Source organism: Carettochelys insculpta, chromosome 5, assembly GCF_033958435.1.
Source record: "Carettochelys insculpta isolate YL-2023 chromosome 5, ASM3395843v1, whole genome shotgun sequence".
Classification (NCBI taxonomy): Eukaryota; Metazoa; Chordata; order Testudines; family Carettochelyidae; genus Carettochelys; species Carettochelys insculpta.
The window spans coordinates 33,838,325-33,865,036 of record NC_134141.1 but is presented as its reverse complement, the minus strand read 5'-3'; the positions used below and the strand labels follow the sequence as shown (position 1 = coordinate 33,865,036).

The window sequence follows — 26,712 nt, the reverse complement described above, 5'->3', positions numbered from 1 at the left end:
ATTTTGAACGAAATATGTTATGTTCGTGACATTGCCAGAAGTAGGAAAGAAGTATACTCTACTTTTAAAAACAAAAACAAGATAAAACATTGAATAGTAACACAGAGATAGCCATGCTCGTCTATATACTATCAAAACAAAACAGCAGTCCAGTAGCACTTTAAAGACTAACAAAATAATTTATTAGGTGATGAGCTTTTGTGGGACAGACCCACTTCTTCAGATCATAGCCATGAAGTGGGTCTGTCCCACGAAAGCTCATCACCTAATAAATTATCTTGTTAGTCTTTAAAGTGCTACTGGACTGCTTTTTTGTTTTGTTAAGATAAAGCATAGAGATGTAATGTGCAAGATAATGAACGTTCTGTATAGTGCAGAGTCAAGGAGTGCTCCGAGGTTTAATAAACTTTCTACATCCTTCCCCAAAATAACAATAAACAGACAAATTACATGAAAGTCATAGCTCATAAGGCCTCAGCTAACAACATAAGACAGATCAAGAGCTCAAGCAAGCACAGGCAGTATTAGAAAGGGAAATTTAATCTGTTAAAAGTACATTTGTGGACAACAATAAACTTCAAAATTAGAGATTTAAATTTATGAATTGATTTTTGTTAAGCATAGTTTTCTCTGTCCACGTTTTCAGCTTTATCAATACCTTGACAAAAACATCTCTGGGAAAGTCCTGCTGGTCAAAGAAACCAATCCCACACTGGTGGCACATGCCTGGCAAAAGCAGAGAGATTATTTCATTGTATGTTACCTAGCGCAATATTCGTTGGTACCTATAAGTGATATAGCAATACAAATAATAATTCCAAATCAACTTCTAAATAAAATATACCAAAAATTGCTATGCTACTGTACGGGTGCACCTGTGACCTCTGGACCATCAATCTTCATGTAAGTAATCGTCCAGGGTTAGATGTAGCATGCCTTGTGGGGATATGCTAAAATCAAATGTTGAGGGTGTTCCCATCAACTTCCTTACTTCCCTCGATCTTCCACAGTGGGGCCGTGCTAGATTCAATTTAAGGTACACCAGCTTCAACTGTGCAAATTTCATACTTGGAATTGTGTATCTTAATTCCAATTTCCTTTGTAGTATAGGTCTAGCCTTAGACTTCACTGGAAATAAATTATTTGTATGTGGGATTTGGAATGCAGCATTACCTGGTAAATGAAAGCAGAAAAGAATTGGAAATAGATAACCAGATATAATCTAGCATACTTGCAAGTTGGTATAATAGCCACAGATTTCACAGGTTCCAGAGGCAGCCCTGCTGGAACCACTCCAGCCACTTGAAGTGTTGTGTGTAGGTTACCTAGGTCTCAAATCCATAGAGAAGGCTATAGATGACAAGATCTTGTTTTTAGATCTTTATCTTTAGATCCTGTTTTTAGATCTTTATCACTGAAAATTTGTTTGAGTGGTCTTCCAAAAGATGTGCTAGTGCAGTGGATCTTGTATTCAGTTAACATCAGTGCTGGGTGTTTGGGAGAGGTGGCTGCTAAGGTACAGAAAATGGTCCAGATTTTCCAGATGTTCTCCACCACCTGAGGTGTTTTACGGAGTATGAAGAATAGTTTGTGCAAGTGATGGTTGATAGAGTACCTTGGTTTTCGCAATGTTGAGAGCGCCCCGGCTGTGATAGGCATATGCGAAAAATGTACAGTGTTTTGCAGATCAAGCGGTATGTGTGCATGTGTGCAAGACTGACACTGTCATAATTAAAATCAGTAATGCCAGGTTTTTTTTATCTTAGATGTGTGTTTGGAGATGTCAGAGATTAAGGAGTTGGCCTTCCATATGATGTTCAATTTCACCTTCTTGATGGAATTGCTCATGAATAAGAATCAGGATCATGGTAATGTAAATGGAGACACGTTAGCGCAATGATAGAGACATGTTTCATACCTTTCGCAAATGACAAATAGTTTGGTCTCTGAACTGTTGCAATCATCCCATCATGGTATGATGGTCGAAACAAGTTTATGTGGCCAGGTAAATGTACACAGCACCTTCCATAAGGCATCATGATTGACAGAGCCAAAGGCCTGGGTTAGATTGACAAATGCCATGAGCACTTCCTGATGTTGATCTCTGTAATTCTACTGAATCTATCATGCCACAAAGATTGGTTCTCCTTCCTAAATATTGTAACAATGATGGTGTTCTTCGTTGGTCCAGATTTTTTGAAGAGTTGCCAAAGTTTGTCAGCTTTAAAAAACCTTAGCTGGAATACCATCTGGGTCTGTTGCCTTTTGATTTATTTTTGTCTGCATGACGGAATTCCAGATTTCCTCAGGTGGGGGGATCATCAAGGTGTTCCATTGTAGGGCATTGTGTAATAAACTTGATATTCTCTTCAGAGACCGTGGATTCACTGTTTAGTAGGTTGTCAGTGGTCCATTAAGTATTCTTAAGGAGGGTAACCAACCCCTTTAAGAGGGGTTGTGCCTTTGGAGACTGGTCTATATATAGCTTTTGTTGCGTGAAAGAAGCTCCTGGTCTTGTTCTTGTCTATGAAAACCTGGATCTTGCCACCAGTTGTTTTTTTGCTGTCACGTAGCTTCCTTTTGGACTTTGGCTGTAAGCAGGTGATAAACTGCCTGTTGTTAGAGGAATTATCTTGCCAGTTATGAAATGCATTTATTTTATGTTGAATTAATGCTAGGATTTCCTCATTGTTTTTAGTCAAACCTGTCTTGGGGCCAGTGAGTGAAATATGCTCTGGTTTCAGCGTACAGGCTGTGAATGGTATTTAAGTTGATCACAGTGCTCTTGAATGTCAATGATGATGTTAGGCAGGTTTGAGAGTTTCTCAGATATCTCCCAATTGTCTTGGTTTGGCAGTGCTTGGATACTTTTGCTTAGTCTTTGGGTGTTGACCATGTGGTGGAGCAAACTATGGGTTACATGACTGATCTTGCTAATCAATGGGCTGTCCAACAGTGATTGGTACCTCTCATGGCTTGTGTTATACAGATATCAGTATAGTCTGTAACGTAGTGGAGCGGGTGCCAGGGGCTGGACCAAGGATATTTCCAGGTAGTCTTAAGTTTGTTACTCTGACTGAAGTTGGTATTTGTGATGAGCAGGTCATGTTCCATCTATTTGGTGAGGAGTATACACTAGGCATTTACATCTCCCATCTTTTCCAATTGTGCCTTTCCAGATTTGGGGAATCCCATGTGACTTTGGCATTAAAATCTTCCAGGAAGATGAGTTTGTTTGCCTTAGCAGTGGTTGTAAGGATTGCATTAATAATTCTACAAAATTGCTCTTTGTTATCTTCTTCGAGTTTTGGGGCATATGCACTTTGACTGTCATATTGATTATTGCCAGGCTTGAGCAGAAGTGTCATGAGATGCTTATTGATCCCAACAAGAAGCTCCAGAAGCTGACTGGTGGTCTTACTTTTATGGCAAAGCTAATCCTGTGACTGTTTCCTTTCCAAAAGAAGTTGTAGTCTCCTTCATTTTCTTTAAATTGGCTGTCATCAAATCTCACTAATAGATGCAATTTCAGTTTTTGAGTCTTGCCAGTTCTCAGGCAGTTATGACAATTCTTTCTTAGCGTTCACTGTGCTGAGAGCCCTTAATGGTGCAGTCACTCTGATAGTGAAACTGATTGTCTTATCTCTAGTTTCAGTTGCAGAGTTGAATGAGCCCAATGGGTACAGCCATCCAGTTGGGAAGAGGGTGAGACACCCTATGTTTGGGGCACCTTTTCTAGCATCCCACATTTGGGGTGAGCAGAGGATTTTGAAAAGGCCTTCTCAGTCATTGCTGCTGCTGCTGCTGCTGCCAGTATGAAAATTTGTGAGTAATGACTCCCAGAGAGTCATGGCTCCATCTTCACCACCACCTATCTGATGCCACAGGACTCTATGTGGGTGTGAACTCTTTGGCAGAGACGTGCTTGTGAAATCTTTTATGGAGGGGAACCAGTGCACAGGTATTAATCATACAAAACTTGGCAGGAGGAAAACCAAGACCCAGTTACAAGGCAATCCAAGACAATCTAACTTCCCTCCTGCTCCAACCCACATTTGCCTTCAAAGCTTCTTTGTACTAGAAGGTCCTCTATGTGCACCCAATCCAGCATTGGGTCTTCTGAAGTTTAGACCGTGGTTACTCATGTGCTTCATCTCAGATCTGCTCACTGGGGGGACCCCTACAAACAGCACAACAGCTCTGGACCAGATAATTTGGAGGGTCTTTAGCCCATGCAAACCTCTCCACCATGAGAAGGGGGCAGACAATTATTTTATATTGTAATTTATAACAGACTAGATATTGTAATTGTGTTTTAAATGTTGTATTGCATGGATAATGGGTGATATACTTCATAGGAAGTCACTGAAGCATTTAACTTCAAAGAGCAAAAGAACTTTGAGCCCATTCTGTGTTAAGAAGAGCCTACAATATTTTTCATCAGTAATCTATCCAGAAAATATTTTCTGTTCTGCCCCGAGGTAAGAAAATGAAATTCAATGGGCCAGTATTCTAATTTTATTCTAAAGGAATCGAACAGCCAACCCAATCAACCTCCTTGAGATCAGAACTTGTAGGTTAAAATTCTAGCCTGAAATGAATGAAATAGTCTGATGTATTAACTCCTCAGATCCAGTCTTTTATAGTGGGAAAAACACAACATGTGCAGTAAGTTCAAAATAGGATGGAAAAGAAGTCCACAGAACTAGCAACCTGATCAATAAGATTTTGGTTACAAAATATGCAATTGTAACCCTTCTGCCTGTTGAAACCAGCAGCAACCAGGGCTATGTTCCGTATCTAGGGTTTCCTTTCCAACAGTCCAACACAGAATTGGCTCAAGCCCCAATCCAGTAACCTGGGAAATTTACATCCAAGACACCTCTGATAGGCAGTGCTTCCCTACCCACAAGCAGAGTCTATGTGTAGAAATTGCATTTATTAAAAGGGTGGGAAGTGACATGGCATTACTTTGGGAAAACCCACAAATAAGGCTCAGAAACATAAACCATTAATAGAAGTTCTACCCCAAGTGGCTTGGACAGTGTTCTTTTCCATCAGGTTCTGAAGTCTAGCAATCTAAACATCCCCATCACAAGCCCAACCTTTTTCTTCACCCCACTCACAGTTACTGCTCTTGGCCAGTGCACACCCAGAGTTCAGAGGTGTATCCCCAGAGTTCACCTCACACCCTGGGTGGAGAGAGGTGAAGAGGCATTTTAGTCACTCTGCTGGCTGCTCACTGGACACCTGGCAGCTCATCCTGCCTCTCTGCTAGCATGTTGCTGGCTGTCCTTCATCATCTGTGGCTATTGACCTCTCAGCTGTGACCTTTGCATATCTCCTAATTTTTAGCTCTTCTTCGGGCTGTACAGAAATATTGCCTTGTCTCCAGTGATTTCAGCTCCCAGTGATTTTTAACTCTGAGTTATTGGAGCGGAAACACAGCTCTATCTCAATAAATAAAAAAGAGGCTCCTAATGAAGCCTATTTAGCTCCGTTTGAATGGGAGATGTGGGGGAGAACAGGTCGAACCAGTCCAGCCAGTACCCCTGGGGAAGGGGTATATCTTGCTGACCAGAATATTATGGGGAACAGTTAATTAAATTCCATTCCCATCTACAGCTGGATCTTATATTTGAATGTTTCTTTCTCTTTAATTAGATGACCAATAGACCCTGTGAAGCTGGCTGTCCACATCTATAACATCCTTCTACATTGCTGTCATTTGGCAATTGGGTAGCTTTTTAAAAAAAAGCTATTTATTCTGAATATAGTTCTTACTTTACACTGCACCCAGTCACTCTTGGCACCTTTGTATCCTGTCTGCATTATGTTAAAAGCAAGTAATTGATCTGGGTATAAAAAGTTTAGATTTATGAGTTCTGCAATTTCTTAAATTTCATACACTGGAACACTTGCAAGTCTCAGATTTTATACAGAAACTGTCAACCCAAGGGACAGCCCTGTGATTTATACCTAGAAATAAAGGCTAACGTTTCACAATTGCCAAATGGCTCCCTTGAAAAAACACAGTGACTGCAAGAAGGGAAGGGGCCCTCAGAATTAGTAGTTACTCTCTGACTGAACAATAATGTGCTGTAAAGTGTCATCCTCGTGATGAATCGCTTCTGATTACCCCAGTGAAGGATTATTTCCTTCCTGAGGACTTGTCATCCATGAATAAGAAACTAAAAGTTGGGAGTTACCCTCCTTGAAGAAAGATGGATTAAAAAGTACAATTTTTTTGAGATTTGTGGTTTTTAAATACTTCGCCTCCTTTGTGACAGCATCTGAAACACTGTGCCAGTTCTCAACATTTGATGGGACTGCAGCTATGGCTTTTGAGGTTAGTGAATGCCTCATGGAAAATATGAACTTCATCCAAATTGAAATTATTGCTAACAGCTACATTTAATAATGAAGTTAGACTTATAGGGGCCAAATTTATACCAGAGGCGTGTACTGGAGGATGACGTGTACTCCATTCCACCTTCCCAAAAGAAGTGGGACTCATGAATAAACTGCCAGAAAAAGAACTTTAGCTAAAAATTATTAATTAAGGCAGCATCCGACCAGGGGAACATTTTGTTCTAGCTGAGTGAATGGGAAGCAGGTGATGGATGAGTCCAGGAAGATTGTCAAAAAAATGTTTTCACAATAGAGCAATAAGCAAGGTACAGTGGGAGGCACAGAGTTAAAGGACAGCCGCCAGAAGCTGCAGTGCAGCTGGGGAAAAGAAAGCCATTTGTGGCTGACAAAAGTTACTCCAAAACCACAGATGGGAAAGAACACAATCATAGATGTTAGAGACAGATAAGTTGTGTTCTTTGCAGTAGAGGTCAAATTCTGGCCGCATTTAAGAAAGTCCTATTGACTTGAGTGAGCCCTGGATTTCACCCTATTTCATCATTGGAATTCAGATCCCGGGTCTACAGCAGCTGTCAAGAAGTTACTTTGCAGTTAACGGGGGGCAGGGTAAGTCAAATGGATTCCTGCCTCAGTAGTGTGTGCCTGCCTTTGCAGTCTTTCTTTACATGGACACCACCTCAAGCTACTACACCAAACATGAATTGTGGGGGGGGGGATAGCTCAGTGGTTAGAGCATTGGCCTTGTAAACCCAGGGTTGTGAGTTAAATCTTTGAGGGGGACATTTAGGGGTTTGGAGCAAGTAATTTAAAAAAAAAATCTGTCAGGGATGGTGGTAGGTTCTGCCGAGAGCAGGGACTGGACTTGATGACCTCTCAAGGTTCCCTCCAGCTCTAAGAGGCTGTTTCTACACATGCCACTTTCTCTGAAAGTGGCATGCTAATAAATGGCCTGAAATACGCTAATTAAGCATGTATGCAAATTCCTGGCACCTCATTAGCATAAGATCACATGATTTGGTGTCCGGAAATTTTCGAGAAGAAGGGACCTCCAGGAGGAGGGCTTTCTTCAAGAAGACCCGCCCCCCCCTCGGGGGCTGTGCATCTACACGCCGTTTTGGAGTCTGGAATATCATCTTCTGGACACCAAATCATGTGATCTTATGCTAATGAGGCACCAGGAATTTACATACATGCCTCACTAGCATATTTCAGGCCATTTATTAGCATGCCACTTTTGGAGAAAGTCACATATGTAGAAACAGCCAGAGACAGGTATATCTCCATACCTAATGATGCTGAGGTAGTCAAGTTGGTGCTAGAAGGAAGGGCCATTTCGAGCAACAGAGCCTCAACTAGCCTGCTTGGCCACTTATACACAGGGGGAAATGGAAAGGGATGATATAGGGGAGAGAAAATCAGATGTGATACCTTTGTAAATGCAGACGTCTTGCTTTAAATTTGTCTCATCTGTTTTAGATAGTGAGCTCTTTCAGGCAGGGATGGTGCCCTGTTGTCTGTCTATAGAGCACCTAACATGTTGTGCGTACTACCCCTTCAAAAGAACTGATGTGTGGTTGTCCCACTGCCTCTCTGTGCCAGTTCAAAGAGGCGGCCTTTGGTGGTGGTGGAGTTCCCAGTATCTAGAGGAAAGAGGAATGGGTAGATGTGGCTTGGGCAGTCTGGTGTCCTGGCAGCTCCCTGTTCTCCAAAGCTCTGTAGGGCTGGGGACCAAAGCAAACCCAGTATTCCTAGACTCAGGAAAGCACATAACATAAGATCTGTCATGTTGGATCAGATCAAAGATCTATCTAGCCCAGTATTCTGTCTTCTGACAGTGGCCAATGCCAGGCACCCTTGGGGGAATGAGTCTACCAGGTAATCATCAAGTGATCCATTCCCAGCTTATGGCAAACAGAGACTTGGGACACGATCCCTGTCCACCCTCACTAATAGTCATTAATGCACCTATCCTCCATGAATTTATCTAGCTCTATTTTTGAACCCAGTTAACTGTCTTGGCCTTCACAACCTTCTCTGGCAAGGAATTCAACAGACTGACAGTGCTTTGTGCGCATATGCGGGGTGGGGGGGGGGCTTTTTTGTTTTGTTTTTAAATCTGCTGCCTATTAATTTCATTTACTGACCCCCTAGTTCTTGTATTATGGGAAGGAGGCATAAATAACACTTACTTTTTTATTTTCTCCACACCAGTCATGATTTCTATCATATTTCCACCTTAGTTGTCTCTTTTCTAAACTGGAAAGTCCCAGCCTTATTAATCTCTCCTCATATGGTAGTCGTTCCATAACCACTAATCATTTTTGTTACCCTTTTCTGAACCTTTTCCAATTCCAATATATCTTTTTTGAGATGGGGTGACCCCATCTGCATGCAGTATTCAAGATGTGGGCGTACCAGAGATTTATATGGAGGCAATATATTTTCTGTCATCTTATCTATCCGTTTCTTAATGAGTCCCAACATTCTGTTCAATTTTTTTAAATGCTGCTGCACATTGAGTAGATGTTTTCAGAGAACTATATACTGTGACCCCAAGGTCTTTTTCTTGAATGGTAACAGCAAATTTAGACCCAATCATTTTATATGCATGTTGGGATTGTTTTCCAGTGTGCATTATTTTACAGATAAAATTCAGCTTAGGCAACAAAAATGCATTTATCAAGTCATCCAGCTTTGTGGGATCCTTTTGTAACTATTCACAGTCTGCACAACCTGTCTCATTTCAAAACATGTGACTAAAAGTGCTTGGAGGTCAGTGGGACTCTTGACTTTAGGCTGTGGATCAGGCATAAAGAGTCTGCAGGGAGAGAGGAAAGTCTGTGGCACAATGGAGATTCTAGATGAAAGCAAAGACAAGCTAGTATTTCTGCCTTTCATAGTAGAAAAATCATTCTCTATCTGATCCATTATTATTATGGTAGCTCTGGTTTTCTTTTTGTTTTTTGTTTTTGCTTTGATTAAAAGTTTTTAAAAACTGTTATTCTCAGCAACTCATTCATTGGCTCATATCAGTTTTCCCCATAGCAGCCATGCTACCCTTGAGGGATGTAGAGTCCATGGAAACAGTAGCACACAGGCACTGCTCTCTATAGGCATAGGTCCCATAGGCTCTATGAGAAAGTTAGCTCTGCTATGCCAATAAAGTGACACAACAAAACCTCACTGTCATCCTCTCACCACCAGCCACGCTAGAACTGATGGTTCTTTAAGTCGCAGAGACTGATATAGCTTATGTTTGGAAGACCATGTCTAAACCAATAGTTTCTTAGAATGTCTGGATGATACCAGGGAGACATAACAACAGGTGTTGCCTAAACAAGTTAATGGTGCTTTTAAGGGGATGTCAGCATTTTTATGACCAGTTAAATTTATAATGTATACTCATCTACTATGCTGTACCTGGTTTACAATATTTTAGGTTACTTATGCTAAATATAAATAATGACCTGGTTAAGAATTAGACTAAAAAGTATGGCTATTAGGTTTTTTTATTGTTTTTTTAAAAAGAGCTAACACTTGGTTATTCAGTCATTTTGAAATTAAACATTTATTTTTAGGGTTATATGTGAATATTCTAGATGACAGATACTTAGAAATATGATAAATAAAAACAAAACAAAACAGAAACCTGTCTCAGCAACACCATCACTTACATGCCATCTGAATTTTTAGTCCTATGAGTCAAACTCCCCAGTTTTCTCTAAGCATCAGACCATACCAATATCTGCATTGGGAGTAACAGCATTTGCTCATTTAAAATTCTAACATAAGTAGCTTTGAGTCATAGTATTAAGTAACATGTAATCATAGCCAGGACGTCCGAGACCATAGTACACTTATTGAATCTTCCATGATTTACTCTGTCCTAAACAATTTTACAAAGAGTTTTAAATTACCTAAGAGCAGATGGAGAGCATTTATGTATTTTTGGTTTTGCATCATTCCAAATCCTCAAAGATCCATCAGGGACCCTCATGGCTTTGGGGATTTTGGGGAGGGGATGGGAGGAATCAGTTAGGATACTTAAGAGAACATTGGTGCTGGGCCTTGTGCAGTATATTGAAGGAGGGGGAATGGAAAGATGCAGAGAGTTATTGGTCCTAACTTTTGCAAAGATCCCTAGGAGTTCTTGTTCTGAAGGATGTGAAGAGTCTGTCTATGAAACCCAAGGTGTATGGGAATGAGGCCACATACTCTTTGGAGCTGGACAGGCAAACGAGGGAGAGCACGACATCTTGTTCCATGAGGTGCAAATGCTGTTGGAGCTCCCCACTGCCTCACATTCAGGACTGCAGGTAAATACCACCATTTGTCTTACAGGGAAGACTGTCTGATGTCCACAATAATGCCCTTTGGTCAGGAATTTTGAAGGCCTTTTTTGGCTCGCTTACCACTAGTTCTTAAAATAACAGTATGTAGAGCCTAACACCTGCCCCCCACTTTTCTGGTATAAATAGGTTTTAGTTGGGATTATGAAGTTCATGTATTCTTATAAAACTAGCAATTAGTAGTAAATCAGTGACTTCAAGGAATTAGATTCACCCAAGAAGTTATGTTGTAGGCAGGAAAAATGTGTACCTTGTGGAAATAAGCAGGCATTTCCTTGTTGGTGAATAATGTTCTACTTTTTCATTATAATTTGACATATCGGCTGCAAGAACTTGGTTGCAGGTAGGTGACTGCAGTCCTCCTGTGAGCCATGCATATCTAGGTTGACGGCAGAATGAAATGTTTGAGCACAATTGATTAATCCCACTAGTCAATTTGAATTCAGGTGTGATGAAAGTTTTTTGGAAATTTTTAGGCTTTTAAAACTTAGGTTATCAAATCCTAAACCTTTGAACACAGGCCTCAAAGCTTTAGGACTCTGCTGACCAGGATTTTCTCCTTTCACAAAGGCTGTAGTGTATCATTGCAAACAGGGTCACTTTTCTTCATTCAGGCCTGTCAGGTGATTCTTTGGTACAGTGATTGAAGATAAAAATAGGAGGAGGAAGCTCAGCAGTCCTACTGGAATATATTGTCCTGGGTGTTGCTGTCATGTGACAAGGTGACATTGCATCATCTTGCTTGATGGGACATAGTACAGAGAACAAAAGAGGATAAGGGAATAAATGTATCTGATAGGAGTTCATATCCACAAACAGGCTCCTAGTCAGTCAAATGCATCTTTGCCTACATGGTTAGATACATATACAGTTTGTAGCTGAGGGGAACATCCTGAGCGCTTCAATTCCCCACATCCACCACTTTTCTCTGTGTCCTTGGCTTCCCAGAGTGGCATGTGCAGTGAGGGGGAACTGTCAGGGTCATCCTTTCACTTGAATTGTGTTTAAGGGGAAGGAGGCCAGTGACAAAGCTTGCCTTTCCTTGCTGGGGCTAGGGAAAGTGAAAGGGAGTGTGTGGGTGGAGCAGAAGCACATGAAGGAAAGGCAGATGTGCTGGCGAAGACTTGGAGGAGGGACTGGGTACAAGTGAGACATGGGTGTTAAGTACTTTCATATCTCAGTAATTACAGATGGGGACAATACAGCTGAGGAGCTCATGCTCATTCAGAAAAGGAAACGTAAGTGCAAGGAAAACAATATCTGGAAATGTAGGAAGTGGTAGATTAGAGAAGTAAAGATATTTTGTGTGATACCAGTGGGTGTTTATTGCATTATCACACCAGTTAGATGGGCCTGTCTATTCATATAAAGCTCACACTCATAGCCGCTGGCATTCACAACTGACTTAATCTTGGAAAATGACAAAGAATTTGTTGAAAAGGGCTTTGTAAAACAATTAGAACAGGTGAAGAACTTCTGCATTCCTTTTTCATTATGTCTTAGGCACTTCTGGGAATAGGAAGGGTGCTGAGCTGTTTACGTATCTGGCCAGTGCTGTGCAATTTTGAGCCTGACAAGCTAGTTAGACTTCAGCTAAGTAACTGAGAATAATGCCTTCATTGTCAAGCTGGAAGGAAAAGCCTGCAGCTGCTATATGTGTAGGTAAATACATGGAAAATGAAGATTATATGCACCATGAAAACTGCTGGTTTATGCACCCTACCATTTCTAGTACAGTCACATCAAACTGCACATGGCGTGAAGAAGTACAGATTTCAATTTAGGTAATGTATATGCAGTTGGAGTGGTGCAGAGGACCATGACCATGACAATCTATCTCCTGTAGATTAATGTCTGGTGCAGGCAGGTTTGTCATAAACTATGGCTTAATATGGAGAACCTCTCAGTGTTTCCCTCATTTTCACTAATGCATTGTGCCTGCCTCTTAGAGATTCACAGTAGATGTAGGGCTATTGCTTTTAAATGTTGCCTCTGACCCAGATAATGTCAAAACGTCTGAATGCATGCGATGCTCTTTTTAAAAAGAGCATCTCTAATGTAATGCAAATGCACATTGTGGGGAAATTCCAGCTGAGAAAATGAGGCCTTATATTTCTAAAACCATATACATGTCAATAGCCCATTATTCTCCAGTTTTAAATGTAATTGCAGCCCAGCTTGGAATGAATTCCTGAAATAATAAAATATACTGAGTAGCAGTTACTAAGTCTTCCAGTTATTTTATGCTTCCCCAAAAAAAAAAAAAATGGTGCAGGGGAAGAAGAGGGATGGTGAGAGGAGAGCGGGTGGCAGGGAGGCAGAAGATAAAAGTGAAAGTCATATCCTTTTCTTGAACATGTTATTTGAACACTCTGTGGAAAAAGTATGCTGGGCTCCTAACAGGCATTACAACATCAGTGTATCTGAAGCATTTGTATAAACGTATCTTGGTCCAATTTTGTATGACAAATTATTTCCAGTCAATTAAGAATATTTATAATTGTTTTCTTTGGTAGGAACTTCTCTTTCCAAATTTCTTTTAAAGCTAATGTTTCCTATAAAGCAACCGTCATTTTGAAAGAATCCTTTCTTAATCATGTGAACTGCTGTGTAAAACCACTTTTTTAAATAAATTTAGCATGTGTGTAGTATAGCCTTTATCACCAGGACTGGTACATTTTAAGTGATCATTATTTCATTGTGGATTCTTTTAACCCCCCTCATCAGTCCTGGGAGCACTCCAAGAAATGGCTCCCATGATTAAAACCAATGTAGATTAATATTGTGGTGCTGCTGAACTGCAGTATTTCTCTCCCTCCTCCCCTTTTGGTATAAAAAGCTATGCCTCTCTGTGAGTGAAACCTGCATGGTTCAATTTCTTAGCTATATGGCTAGGGTAGAGATGGTACAAATGGAGTTTCTGCAGAGGAAAATGTCAGGAGCCATTTAAAGAAGGAGATGGGAAGTTATTCAGTGAATTTTACAGTACAAACTTCACTTTTAAAATGATGCTGTATGCTTACTCTGGGCTTTGCAAAGACTGAAGTTCAGTAACCCACAGGGCTGTAACTTAGTTTTTTTTCTGGAGGTGGCTTTCTCTGAGCATTGAGCTCCTGAAGTAGAAACCATCTTAGCCCACATTCGGCCAGTGAAGGAGGTTAACTGCTGATGCCATTCAGCATGACTTGCTTTTCTGTGGTCTTACTTTTTTCTTCACTCAAAAGGAAGTGGGGTCTTCCCAGCCTCCTTACAGAGGTGCCGTTAATTACCTTGCCCCTTTTATCTTTATTTATGACATAGCATAAGCATAAATTCCACCTCTTATCTGTTTCTCATCAAGCTAAATTTCTGTCACTGTTAGTAACCCCGAGGACAGTCAAAACAGTAAAATTAACTCCACTTCAGTCTTTGAAAGAAAACAAAAAAGATAAAAACAGTCTCCTCAGGTCTTAAAGCCTGTGGTAGTTGATTAGTCCCTGCAGTAGAGAAAATTAAATTTTGTGGTTGAGACCCAGCATGCTTAGATGGTTTAATAATGCTATGGCCATCGTCCAATGGCTCAGAACCAAGAACTGAGGTACTTTCTGTTCTTTACTCTCTCATGCAACACCTGAAAATCCTGGGGCGAATCAAACAGCAAATTAAAGCTCAAAAACCCTCACCTGCAAAACATGTATAAGGAACTCATTTTAATGCTTTGAGGCTGAAATCACTGGGACAGAAGCCCAAAAAAGAATGACAAAGGTACCTTGGTAGGTTGTTAAAGCTTCTTTTTCACTTCTTTGTTACTCCAACTGTGCTTACATTTTTTAGTTTGTTTATTTCTGTTTCCAGTCCATATACCAGCCAGAAAAAGCCAAGTAGCTCACTACATGCAATCAAATCACACAAAACATTTCAAAAAGCCAATCTGTGATTATGAATGAAGGCATAAATGAAGGCCTGTTGCTTCTCAAATATAATTGTATATAGAATTTCTTTCTGACAGCTGACCTCCCTCTAGCACTCTACATTGCAACTTGATTAGAGCTAGTCTTAAGAATCAAGCACAAATACGGGGGGACTTAAATTATCTTATGATGGTGTGAGACAAAGCATCAATTTGTCATTGTGAGTTATTACTTCTTCTCTTGAATCTTTTCCATCCATGTGTGGATTTTTCCCATCTACGTGCAGAATAAATATTTTCTGTGCACCAATGTACACATGAATGAGCACCACCAGCAGAAACAAAACTTAGCTGTGCACACTCTGCTAATCAGCTGAAGGGCATCTTCATCTCTCCTGGGTGACCAAAGAAGTGCACGGTTTAAAGGGAGCACTCTTTGTAGCCATTGTTTGCCACAGGAAATATGGCTCAATTGCCACAACCAGATATGAAAATCACCACCTTTCTAAATGTACTTCCATGATCCAGAAGATAATGGAGTGGAGAGAGATGTCAAGACAGGTGGTTGGGCCTAAGTAGTAGAGAGGATCATACTGAGAAAAATGTCATGAAATAGCACTTTCTTGATTTCTATAAAGTGTTTTGTTCAATTTTCAGTAAAAATATTGGCATTTTTCCTTGGTGGAAAGGACATGGCCATAGATTAACAGTTCTGGCCAGAGGATGGAATTTTTCCATTTCTGCCATGGAAAGCCATATTCACTGAGGGAAATGGTGTCATTTTCTTCTGTATCAAACATATCCTCTGATTCATCATGAAGCAACAATTGTTAAGCTTGAAATAGAAATAAAGCTAATTATATTGCAGTTCACACACCAATGAGACAAATTTGAAAGTATCATTCATACGCATCACAGTATCAGAAATCTGTGGTGTCAATTTTTGGCTTTTTAAGAAGAATGCTAGGGTATCTTTCATAACATTTTACTTGTAAGAACACAAAATCTAGGAGACAAATGGAATGTTCTTATTTGGGCAATATTATAATCCCCCTTTAAATGATTGGCTTGTCCTTTAGCTGACAGAGTTTCCATGCTTTTTTAGAGATGCTGCTGACTCCAAATTTGACTACTCTTTCCCTAGGTGGTGGGGTTTGAAATCTGAACTCCTATCTTAATCTTCCAGAATGTGCAAATTCTTATTTTTATAATGCAGCTGAACCAAAACACTGGACACCCTCAACAGCCCCCAGCTCTGAAGTGTTCAGAATCCTGGTCTGGATATGTCTTGTTGTGGCTGTATATACTTCATATGGTCCCTATCACTGGTTAGTGCTTCACTTTTCTCACTGGCTTTATCCTTGCAACACTTTCATGAGGTAGCAAGGTACAGTCATGGTGGGCATGGGGAGACTAAATGACTTGTGCAAGGCAAAGCTTGGAACTTATCTCCTGAATCCCAATTGAGTGCTTTAACCACCGGGCCATCTTTCATTCCCTTTGATAATGTTTGAATGGTCTTTTCTGTTCAGTCCCCTTAGACCAATATTGAAACCATTGTCTAAGCAAGCAGCAATTTTTCAATCTTTTGGGGGCATGCTTTGACCAGTTTAGGCAACATTCCCCTGATTTGCTCAGTCTCCTTTTCCTTGGCTAGTTTTGGACCTGAAAGCAACTCCAGTTTTCCTGCCAGACAGAGTAGTTGATGTTGTACACGTTCTCAAAGTCATTTGTTAGTGCAGTCATTCCTCGAACTCTCAGACTGATTTGTAATGTTGTTTTCTGAAGGGTGATTTGCATTCAGCCTAAAATTATGTCCAGTACATGTCTGCAACTTAACATGTGCTTGTTATGAATGAAGTAATGCAGAGCCTCTTAAAAATTCACCCAACATAATTAGATACTCCCTGGTTCATCTAAATGTTATCCAAAGGCTAAATATTTGAGGCTTTAATTGAAAAAGCTCATTAACTTTAAATACAGCTATAAGTCATTGGGGGGAATCTTGGTGGAAATAGTAGATTGTCCACAAGTCCAAAAATAGGTTTAACCTCAAACACTGATTTATCTTACCGTTGACTGCATATTTATGCTACTTCTGAAATAAGTCTGAGTGCTTAATTAAAAATGGGAAACTTGTGCATGCATGTTAACTGAATTCTACTAATTGGATGCATGTTGAGCAAACATTTATGTATTTAAAAGCAAGAAGGGCCAAAATAAAGCAATTGTCTCACATAAAAATGCAGTGGGCAGGCCTATGATTGTCTTGAAACAATCTCGTAAACACGTGACCTCATGTTCACATGTGGCGCTGTAATTAATAGCTCTTTTGTTGCAGGTCCTACTGACAGATAACATAGCGTTACATGAAGGCACATAATGGATATGAAAATAATTGCTATCAATTGAGTCAAAGTCGAGTAGTAAGTAATGGAGAAGAAAATAAGTATTCTAGGGCTAGATCCATAAAGGGACTTAAGTGTCTTGCCACCCAGTGAAATACACAGCTCATAGATCCCTATATAATGTACAAGAGCATTAAGCACGTAAGGGCATGCCCATACTACCCACCAGATCAATGGGCTGCAATCAGTCCATCATGGGTGGATTTATCATGTCTAGTAGAGAAGGGAAATTGGTACTGGAGGGAGTTGGCTATCTCAGACGTGAATCTTGAGCTGGAGTTAGTGTCCAAACTATTTTTTTCCCCAAGAAATGCTTGGGTGGGGGAAGTAGTCTTTTGAATTATTTCTAAATGGTAGAGCACTCAGCTAGGCTGAAGGAGGCCCAGGTTCAATTCTTTCAAGTGGATGGGGTAGAAAGGATTTGAACTTGGGTGTCCTACCTTTCCTGTGAGTGCCCTGCCAGTGGACAGTGTGATCCTTTGATGTGGGTCTCACTCAGTCCCTCTTGTGGAATTTGTTGCATTATTACATACTAAGTATAAATTTGTGAAAAGAGAGCAACTCTCTCAGTTCAGTAGCCAACAAGAGAGACTTGAGAGACCCTCATCAAGGGATTCCAAAGTCTAGTGGCAGGGCACTCGCTTAAGAGGTGGTAAACCTACATGTAAATCCCTTCTCACCGTCAGGTGGCTGAGGGTGAGGAGCAGAACCCAAGTGTCCCATGCTTATGGAACTCACCCAGGGCACTAGGCTTAAGGCTATAAAAGGAGGCGATGGTGACCTCCCTGGCTGTTTTGCTTGAGTTTATGTGGGCTCAGAATATGCCTACTGAACCATGGGCAGAGACAAGATCAGTGGTGGGGAGGGCAATGCCTAGTTTGAAGATCATATTTAGATGTCAGATGCCTAGACGAATGATTGTTCATATACTCACTGGCAGAAATGTAGGCACCTAGGAGGCTTGGATTGTAACAGCTTGGGTAACTAAGGATTTTAGCTGCATGTTGGGTCTGATGGCAGCTAATCAGGCGGTCTGAAGATCTCATTGGTGCCTAACCACTGGTTTTATGTATCTCTGGCTATTTTTGCATCTAACCCCTAATTCCTAAATAGATGCACCAAATACAGAATATACCATACACCTTTCTTGGGCTACAGTATGCTTGGGGTAGCCACCACTATTAGCTGACTTTCAGAAATTATATCCAATGAAATGGTTTAAGAAGTCATTTTAACACGTTTCTGCACACGTGTGTGCATCTGCACGTAGTACAGATATGACAAAGAAATACATATATATCAAAATTATGGCAGAACACTATCTCTGCTATAGTTAATGTTCAGGCAAGCTTAAAGTAAAGCATTAACTGTGTGTTTTGCTGGAAACATTGAGATTCCTATTCTTCCCTTCCCCCAGTCGCTTAAGGCAAAGGAGAGATGAGCTTTAACCCCCTTGTTAAGATGGTTGTAGAGAAGGACAGCAGATCCTTCACCTTAGGTCCTTTCCCTTCTCAGTTCTGTTTAATGCACTTAAGAATATAATCTCAGAGAGGTAGTCTCTATCTTTATAAAACAAAACAAAAGCAGTCCTGTAGCCCCTTCAAGACTAACAATATTATTTCTTAGGTGATGAGCTTTCATGGGTCAGACCCACTTCTTCAGAGCTGGAGAATACTGATAACTGAGAGGAAGAGAAATTGAAAAAAATGACCGGGGGTGGGGGGAACTAATGAATCAGCTAGCTAGAGAAGAAGGAAGAGGGGAAAGGAGGAGAGAAAACAAGAAGTGGGTCTGTCCCATGAAAGCTCATCACTAAATAAATAATATTGCTAGTCTTTAAGGGGCTACAGGATTCTGTTTTTTGTTTTGAGAAGATAATGTTAACTACTTCCATGTGACCCATGAGAATAAGATTGAGAGCATATACAGTACAGATGAAATGTGCCAAAATTCAAGGCCAAGTTTGGGTATCTACTGATCATGTGCAAATATGGCTTCCATGTCTGCCAGATCTGGGTGGGAATTTCACAAGAACAAAAAGTACCTTTTAATGTCTGCAGACTATCCCTTTGCCAAAATTCAAATCCTTGAGCCATTTCAGCTGTTCAAAAACTATCCATTTTTCACTAGTCTCAATCAGCTTCCATGAGTTTTGAGATGAGGGCATGTGGAATGAAACTTCAATAAAATTATCACACGTTAATATACAGCCACTCTCACTGAAACACAGCAAAAGCTAGAAATCAGAAATAGATTTTAGATACATGATAGAGTTGTCCTGTAACTGTAATCTATTGCACTGATTCTATTACAAAGCTAAGCTTAGTTTCTAAGTGCTCCTCCAGGTTAACAAGATTGTCTTAGTAAAACAAATGCTAATCCCATGCTGATAGAACACAAATTACAGTCGACATTGTGAAGCAGCTAATGAACTATTCCAGAGTCACAGCCTCCTGTGACTCCACTGCAAGTCTCACAATATTTAACATTTAACTTAAAGATCCAGCTCCTGAAGAAAACTTTCTTTTTAAACTGTGTTTCTAGCCCACTGGGTTTCAGAGATAAAACTCTAACATGTGACACGAGGGCACGCTAAAGTCTCAAAAATGGAGACAAATAAATAGAAACTCAACTATGGCTTAAAAATCCTAAAATTGGTCAATTTGATTTTTATTCTTTTAAATCACACAATTTTGGGATGCCTGAATCATTATGAAGGTTTAGGGTTGCCCCTGCTGTTCTTAATGTTTATTGTTATATAGACTTGAGTCTCCAGGAAAATATTATATTTTTTGTATAAAGTCATACAATTTATGTATTCCAAGTCACCATCTCTTCAAAAATACTTATTCTGGTAGTTCGTATTCTGAGATTCATAACAATGAGTTGCTGTGCTGGAATTTATAACATATTCAGAATTTCTGCTGATTTGCGATTCCCGCATATTTTAGTAGGAGCTGTAGCTGGTTAGGGCTTCTGCAGATCTGGTAATTTCAATACTCAAATACAGTATTCTGTAGATTGGTGCCTAACCTTGGTACCCAAAGTATTATCTAAATTCAGACTATGGGAGGCGTGAACTGCAGCATTGTGGACAACTAAGTACCTTTAACTTAGTCCCTTTTAAAGAGTCCTTTTTATGTGACCTTGGTGCCTTTTTACTTTTTGTCCACAAAATCCACCTGGGAGCTACAGTGTGGCAAGAAAACTGCCTTATAAGCATACTAGGTAGCCAATAAATCTGGTTTATCTCTTTCTCTCCCTCCATCTGGAAAGAAAACAGGTATACTTAAAATCTGGCATCCATATATGTAGCCAATATAGGAAGCTTTCATGTGCAAAAGTGGACTGGAAAAGATTTTAAATGTTCTAAAATTAGCTAAATCTCTTTGTGCTTCTCTCTAAAGCAGAGGCGAGCAAACTTTTTACATTGGGCCCCACTTTTCATACCTGCAATTAGCAGGGCCCCTCAACCTGTCTAATGTATTGCAAACTGATGGAAATTTTGGTTATGTTCATATACTTAAAAAAAAGACTTTTAACATCTGTAAGAAAATAAGTATGTAGAATGTAAAACAAAACAAGTAGTCCTGTAGTGCCTCAAAGACCTCATTACCTAATAAATATCGTTAGTCTTTAAGGTACTACAAGACTGCTTGCTTTGTTTTGCAAAGACACAGACTAACACAGCTACCCCTCTGCGCTGATGTAAAATGGAAAAACTTTATTAATTCATATATAAATGTGAATACACATACATTAAAAACTAAGATTTCAACATTTTGAATGAGCTGGATGAGCCTGAGACCCAGCAGCCGATCATGCTGCACACCTCTTAGGAAATTGCATACCCCTCTGAGGGGGTCGGTCCCCCACTTTGCACACCCTCTGCTCTAAAGTATACTCTCACTTCTTCCTGAGAATTTCAGGGCCCTGATATTGTCTTTACCCACAGCTTCTGCTTATAATGATTAAGCCCTCCAATCAGGGGTTATAAAACCATAACATACTATTTAAGTGGCTATTTGAACAGAATGGATATTGGATTCCAAATCTCAATTGCTTGCGGCAATGCTTGCTGTGCATACTTTGTGAATATCTTGAGCCCAAGTATCAGAGGGGCAGCTGAGTTAGTTTGTATCTTCAGAAATAACCAGAACTCCTGTGGCACCTTATAGATTAACATATTTTGGAGCATAAGCTTTTGTGGGCAATGACCCATTTCATCCCATGCGTCTGGCAAAGCAGGTCTTTGCCCACAAAAGCTTATGCTCCAAAATATCTGTTGGTCTATAAGGTGCTGCAGGACTTCTGTTTGATCTTGAGGCCTAAACATTCATAAAACTCTTTGTAATTGTTAAAACAATGAAAAAATCATGTTTGATGAATATGAAGAGAAAAAGTGCCAACTTTGACATACTGACATCCAATCCTCCTCCCTCTTGGAAGATGGTTTATTTCTTCATTTAAGACACAGATTGAAAAGTAATGAGCATGTGAAGTTCACACTCCTTAAGGCAAATGTAACACACACCTGACATTTTTGCCTGTAAGTAAAAGCTTAACCTAATCAGGTACAGAGTCATGCTGCCTCTACCATATGCTAGAGGCTTTGGGATCTAGAGCACACCATGTTAAAACGAAGAAAATGATGACTTTGGAAAACTTTTTCTTTTCAGTTGGGTTTTTGTGACAAGTTAGTAATTAGCACTAAAAAAAACACATGGTCCTTTTTTCTTTTTCTTTTTCATTCTATTTTTTTGACAAATCATTGAATCTTGACTGTTGAAAGCATTGTGTGAGAGCAGTTGATTTATGTAAGAGTCAAAAAGATCCACCCCCCAATAGATTACATTTATCAATCCATATGCTTCAAACACACTCTTCCTAGTTTCCAAAGTATCCTGTGGGAAGGTATTCTCGAAGGGCAAGGATGGGTTGAAATGACACTTGTTTTCCTAATTTTAAAGTTAGCATCTTAAAGTATAACTGAAGCACAGCAGAATGCCTCAGAACCAACCCCACTGAAGTTGTAAATTACCAAGGCATTTATTGGTATCAACTTTAAATTAGACTGGTTGCAGATCTGTTACAAATTATGATTCACCAAAGGCAAATCATGCTTGACCAACTTGACTGCCTTCTATGCTGAAGTAACTGGGTCTGTGGGTATGAAGGGAGGTGGTGGATGTGGTATTATTGGGCTTTAGCAAAGCTTTTGATAGTTTCTCACAGTATTCTTGCCAGCAAGATAAAAAAAAATATGGAATGGATAAATGGGCAGTGAGGTGGATAGAAAGCTGGTTAGATCATCGGGCTCACTGGGTTGTGATCAACAGCTCAATGTCTGGTTGGTGCTCGATATCAAGCAGAGTCCCCCAAGGGTTGTTCCTTGAGCCAGTTTGTTCGCCATCTTTGTTAATAACATGGTTGAGGGGATGGATTGCACTCAGAAATTTTGGAGATGACCCTAAGCTAGGGGGAGAGGTAGATATGCTGGCAGATAGGGATAAGGTCTAGCATGACCTAAACAAACTGGAATGTTAGACCAATAGAAATCTGATGAGGTTTAACAAGGACAAGTTCAGAGTCCTGCACTTAGGACATAAGAATCCCAAATACTGCTACAAGTTGAGGGCTGGGTGGCTAACCAACAATCCTGCAGAAGAGGACCTGGGCATTACAGCGGATGAGAAACTGGACATGAGTCAACAATGTGCCCTTGTAGCCAAGAAGGGTAATAGCATATTGGGCTGCATTAGTAGCAGCACTGCCAGCAGATTTAGGGAAGTGATTATGCTCCTTTGACCATCTGGAATAATGTGTCCAATTCAGGCCAAAAAGGTGTGGATGCATTTGAGAGAGTCCAACAGAGGGCAAAACTAAGGATTAGGGGGCTGGAGCACATGACTTACGAGGAGCTGCTGAGGGAGTTGGGCTTATTTAGTCTACAGAAGAGTAGGGTGAGGGGGGATTTGATAGCAGCCTTCAACTACTTGAAGGGGATTTACAAAGAGGATGGAAAGAGGTTGATTTCAGAGGTGATAGGTGACAGAATGAAGAGCAATGGTCTCATATTGCAGTGGGAAAGGTCTAGGCTGGATATTAGGAAAAACTATTTCACAAGTAGGATGGTGAAGCACTGGAATAGGTTACATAGAAGGGTGGTGAAATCTCCTTCCCTAGAGGTTTTTAAGTCCTGGTTTGACAAAGCCTTAACTGGGATGATTTAGTTGAGCTTGGTTGTGCTTTGAGCAGAGGATTGGATTGATGACCTCCTGAGATCTGTTCCAACCCTGTGGTTCTATGATATGTGCTAAATTTGCATACTGTGCTCCACCCAGCTTGACTTCTTGCAGGGGGTAATGAAAGGAAAAGAAAGACAATCTGGGGATGGAGGAGGCATAAAAGCAGATTGCTGGCTCTTGGTGATCAAATAGTATAAGATCTTGCTTTAGACTTCTCTCCACCATAAGTATTGACCAGCAAGGGAGTCTGCTTTTGAAATTGAATGAGGTGTCTTTGCAACACTGGTCTGAACTTCTTGCTTTGTCATATCAAGCGGCTACTGGCTAGATATGTTGCATACCTTGTGAAATGTTAATACGAGACTATTGTCTTTTCCACCTGGACTGTGTCCTACATTGTGCAGCCATGAAGTACCAGACAGCAACCAGGAAAGTCTAATCTACTAAATTTAAATTGAGTCTAGACTGATCCTAGTAAGGAACGCAGGACTAGAAGGGACTTCTTAGCTACATCTACACTACAGCGTGGTTTGAAAAGGTGATCACGTGGAAGATATCCCTTGGAAGATCACCTTTTGAAAGAGCATGTCCATGCACAACGAGTAGATTGCTCTTTTGATCCGCCATTTTGAAAGACCGCTCTGCTCTTTCAAAAGAGTGTTGAAACAGTTACAGGCACTCTTTTGAAACAGTTGAGCAGGAAACTCACGGGACTGCTGTTATGTCCTGTAAGGGGTACATCAGGTCCTTCCATAAGGCCCTCCGCTATGCATGGTGGGTTTCATGCATGCAGAGGTACTGCTCCACCACCTCTGCCTTGTGATGGGTGGCATTGGCATCTTGTTGGCCCACCATCTTGCCTTCCTGCTCCAGGTCCCTCATGGTGGTGCTGGGGGTGGTGACCGGTCCCCTTTCTCCACTGGCTGTCTGGGGCCACAGACAGGTCAGGGCTCTCCCCATCCTCCTGTGGCATGACTGCAGGGATGGAGAGGAAGAGATGGTCAGACCCTTGGTACTGGCATGAGGGCTGTGCTCGCCAACCCCCTGCAGACACCAGCCCCCCTCCAGCAGCAAGCGGATGTGGGGTATTATGCATACTGCAGAGGTTCTCACCCAAGTGGAGAAGTCCCTGCCTGCAGTCCAGCCCTGCCCACCTGCTCTCCATGCATGCAGCTCAGGTCACTGACCATGGGGTGGGTGCCAAGTGTTGCTGATGGCCATTGTGGTATTCTGGGAGCCACAGCCAGTTGGACTGGCGCAGGTCCACTGGGTGTGTGAATGGGCTGTTGGCAGCTGTGGAGCTTCTTCCCCATGAGCTGGGGTTTGCATTCCCCCTGGGTACTTACCGGAGGGTCCCTCGCTGAGGTCTGATGATGCTTGGCTGGCCATCGCCTGGCTTGATGGCTGGGATGGGAGGTCTATAAAGAGGTTCCCCTCCTTGCTGGAAACATCAGTGGCCAGTTCTGGCTAAAGGTGCATGAGGCAGACCTTGTCCCCTGGCTTCTCCTTGTCCCCAGGGTGTGGCTTATCTGCTGTGATGTCCAGGACAGTAGGTGGGGTAGAGCTGTCACTGGTACCCAGGAGGCTGCATAGCCCCCTGTAGTAGGGGCAGGATGTGGGCTCTGACTCGAGTGGCTGGCAGAGTCTGAGGCATGGGCAGAGCCCTGACACAGCTCCTTAACCTTGCTTCTCACATGGTCAGGCATGTGGGCAGGGTGTCCCCGGGTGGTCAGTCCATTTTTAAGCTGGGTGAAGGAGGCCATGTTGCAGTGCTTGTTGCCAATCTCCTGCAGCACCTCCTCCTCCTGCCACAGTCCTAAGAAGTCCTGCAGCTCTGGATCTGTCCATGATAGTGCCCACTTCTTCGTGGGCTGGCTAGGCTTCTGTGAGCCTTGTGAGGTCTCTGAGGGGGGACCCTGGAGCTCCCGGAGGGCTGGCTGCTGTCCATCTGCCTGGTCTGGCCTCTGGGGACAGCTGGGAGGATGTGCTGTGTGGAGCTCATGCTGTTCCTGTTACTAACATGCTCTCAGCTTCCTGTCACAGGGTTTCTAGGTTTGTGCAGCTTTAAGAGCAGCTGGATGCAGAGATCATAGAGTCCTGCTGCCATCTGGGGCATCTCTGGACACCAGTTGGCCAGCACCACAGAGGACTCCTTTTTCGAAAGAGTGGGACATGGAGCATCTACACTCTTTTTTTAAAAACGTCCCTCAAAAAGGGCTGTTCTTCCTGATCTAGTACACTCTTTCAAAGGAGGCCCAGGATCTTGATTTATCTTTTGGAAGACCATGCTAGCGTAGGTGCAGCTCTTGGGTCATTGTGCCGATCATGTACTATTAAGCTCTATCTTAAGAAAGGTAGGTGGATTGTTTACCCTTACTCTTCCTATTGAAAGCTGTTCCAGGACTCCTCCTTCTCATTTCCATCTTAAAATTATTCAAGGTTAGTCCTTGTGTCAACATTATTCTTTAGCTTAAATAACTTTCTCTCCCTAGTGTTTTATTCCAATAAATTTAGAGAGGGCAGTCACACCTCAATACATTTGTTCAACTCAATGACAACAGCTGGTTAAAGAGACCTTTTCAGTGATCACAGCAGCCTAAATTACACTATATAATGATGGGTTCTAAATTAGCAGTTACCATTTGTGTGAGGAGTGAACAGGTGAGCCTGCACTCTGATCACTTCAATGCTTCTTAGTTGCACGAAGCAGGCTGAGTTGGGTAATTATCTAACTATGTAGGTCTGCTGGGTTGGATAAAAAAATCAGTTAGATCATCGCCCAAGTCTGATAGAGGCACGAGAAAGACATGAACAAGTTCTAACTGTACCCAGTCGTACAGAGATCTTAGGGAAGGGAGATCTTAGGTCTGAGAGAGAGAGAGAAAAGAAACACTATAGATATTGTAAACAAACTGTTGCATGGTGACTAATAAAATTGGTGGAGGGAGGCAGGGAAGTGGAGGTGACTTGAAATAAAAGGTCAGTGAGTGCACACTTATGCTATGTCCACACTAGCCCCTTCCTTTCAGAAGGAGCATGGTAATGAGTGAGTTGGGAAGATGCTCATTAGCATAATTGCAGCCACACACAATTTGAAAGCACCGCTTTTGAATCATGCACTCCCCATGTAGATGGGGGCCTTTCAAAAGGACCCCCCAGACTTCAAAAGCCCCTTCTTCCTATTTGGTTTTAGGAAGAAGGGGCTTTTGAAGTCTGGAGGGTCCTTTTGAAAGGCCCCCATCTACACTGGTGGTGTGTGATTCAAAAGTGGCACTTTTGAATTGCATGTGACTGCCATTATGCTAATGAGGCACTGCATATTCATGAGAGCACCTCATTAGCATCTTCCCAGCTCGCTCATTACACTGCCAGCAGATATGACAGGTTTTGTCAACAAACTGTTGACAAAATGCATTTTGCATGTGGGACGCTCTGCGGTTTTTCCC

At 41.4% G+C, this 26,712-nt stretch overlaps 1 long non-coding RNA gene across 2 annotated transcripts in view; it reads left to right on the top strand.

Moving 5' to 3' along the window:
* LOC142013483 (uncharacterized) overlaps nucleotides 1–26,712 on the top strand; it is a 99,955-nt gene that overhangs the window by 37,271 nt on the left and 35,972 nt on the right. The gene's annotated exons all lie outside the window — the stretch shown is intronic.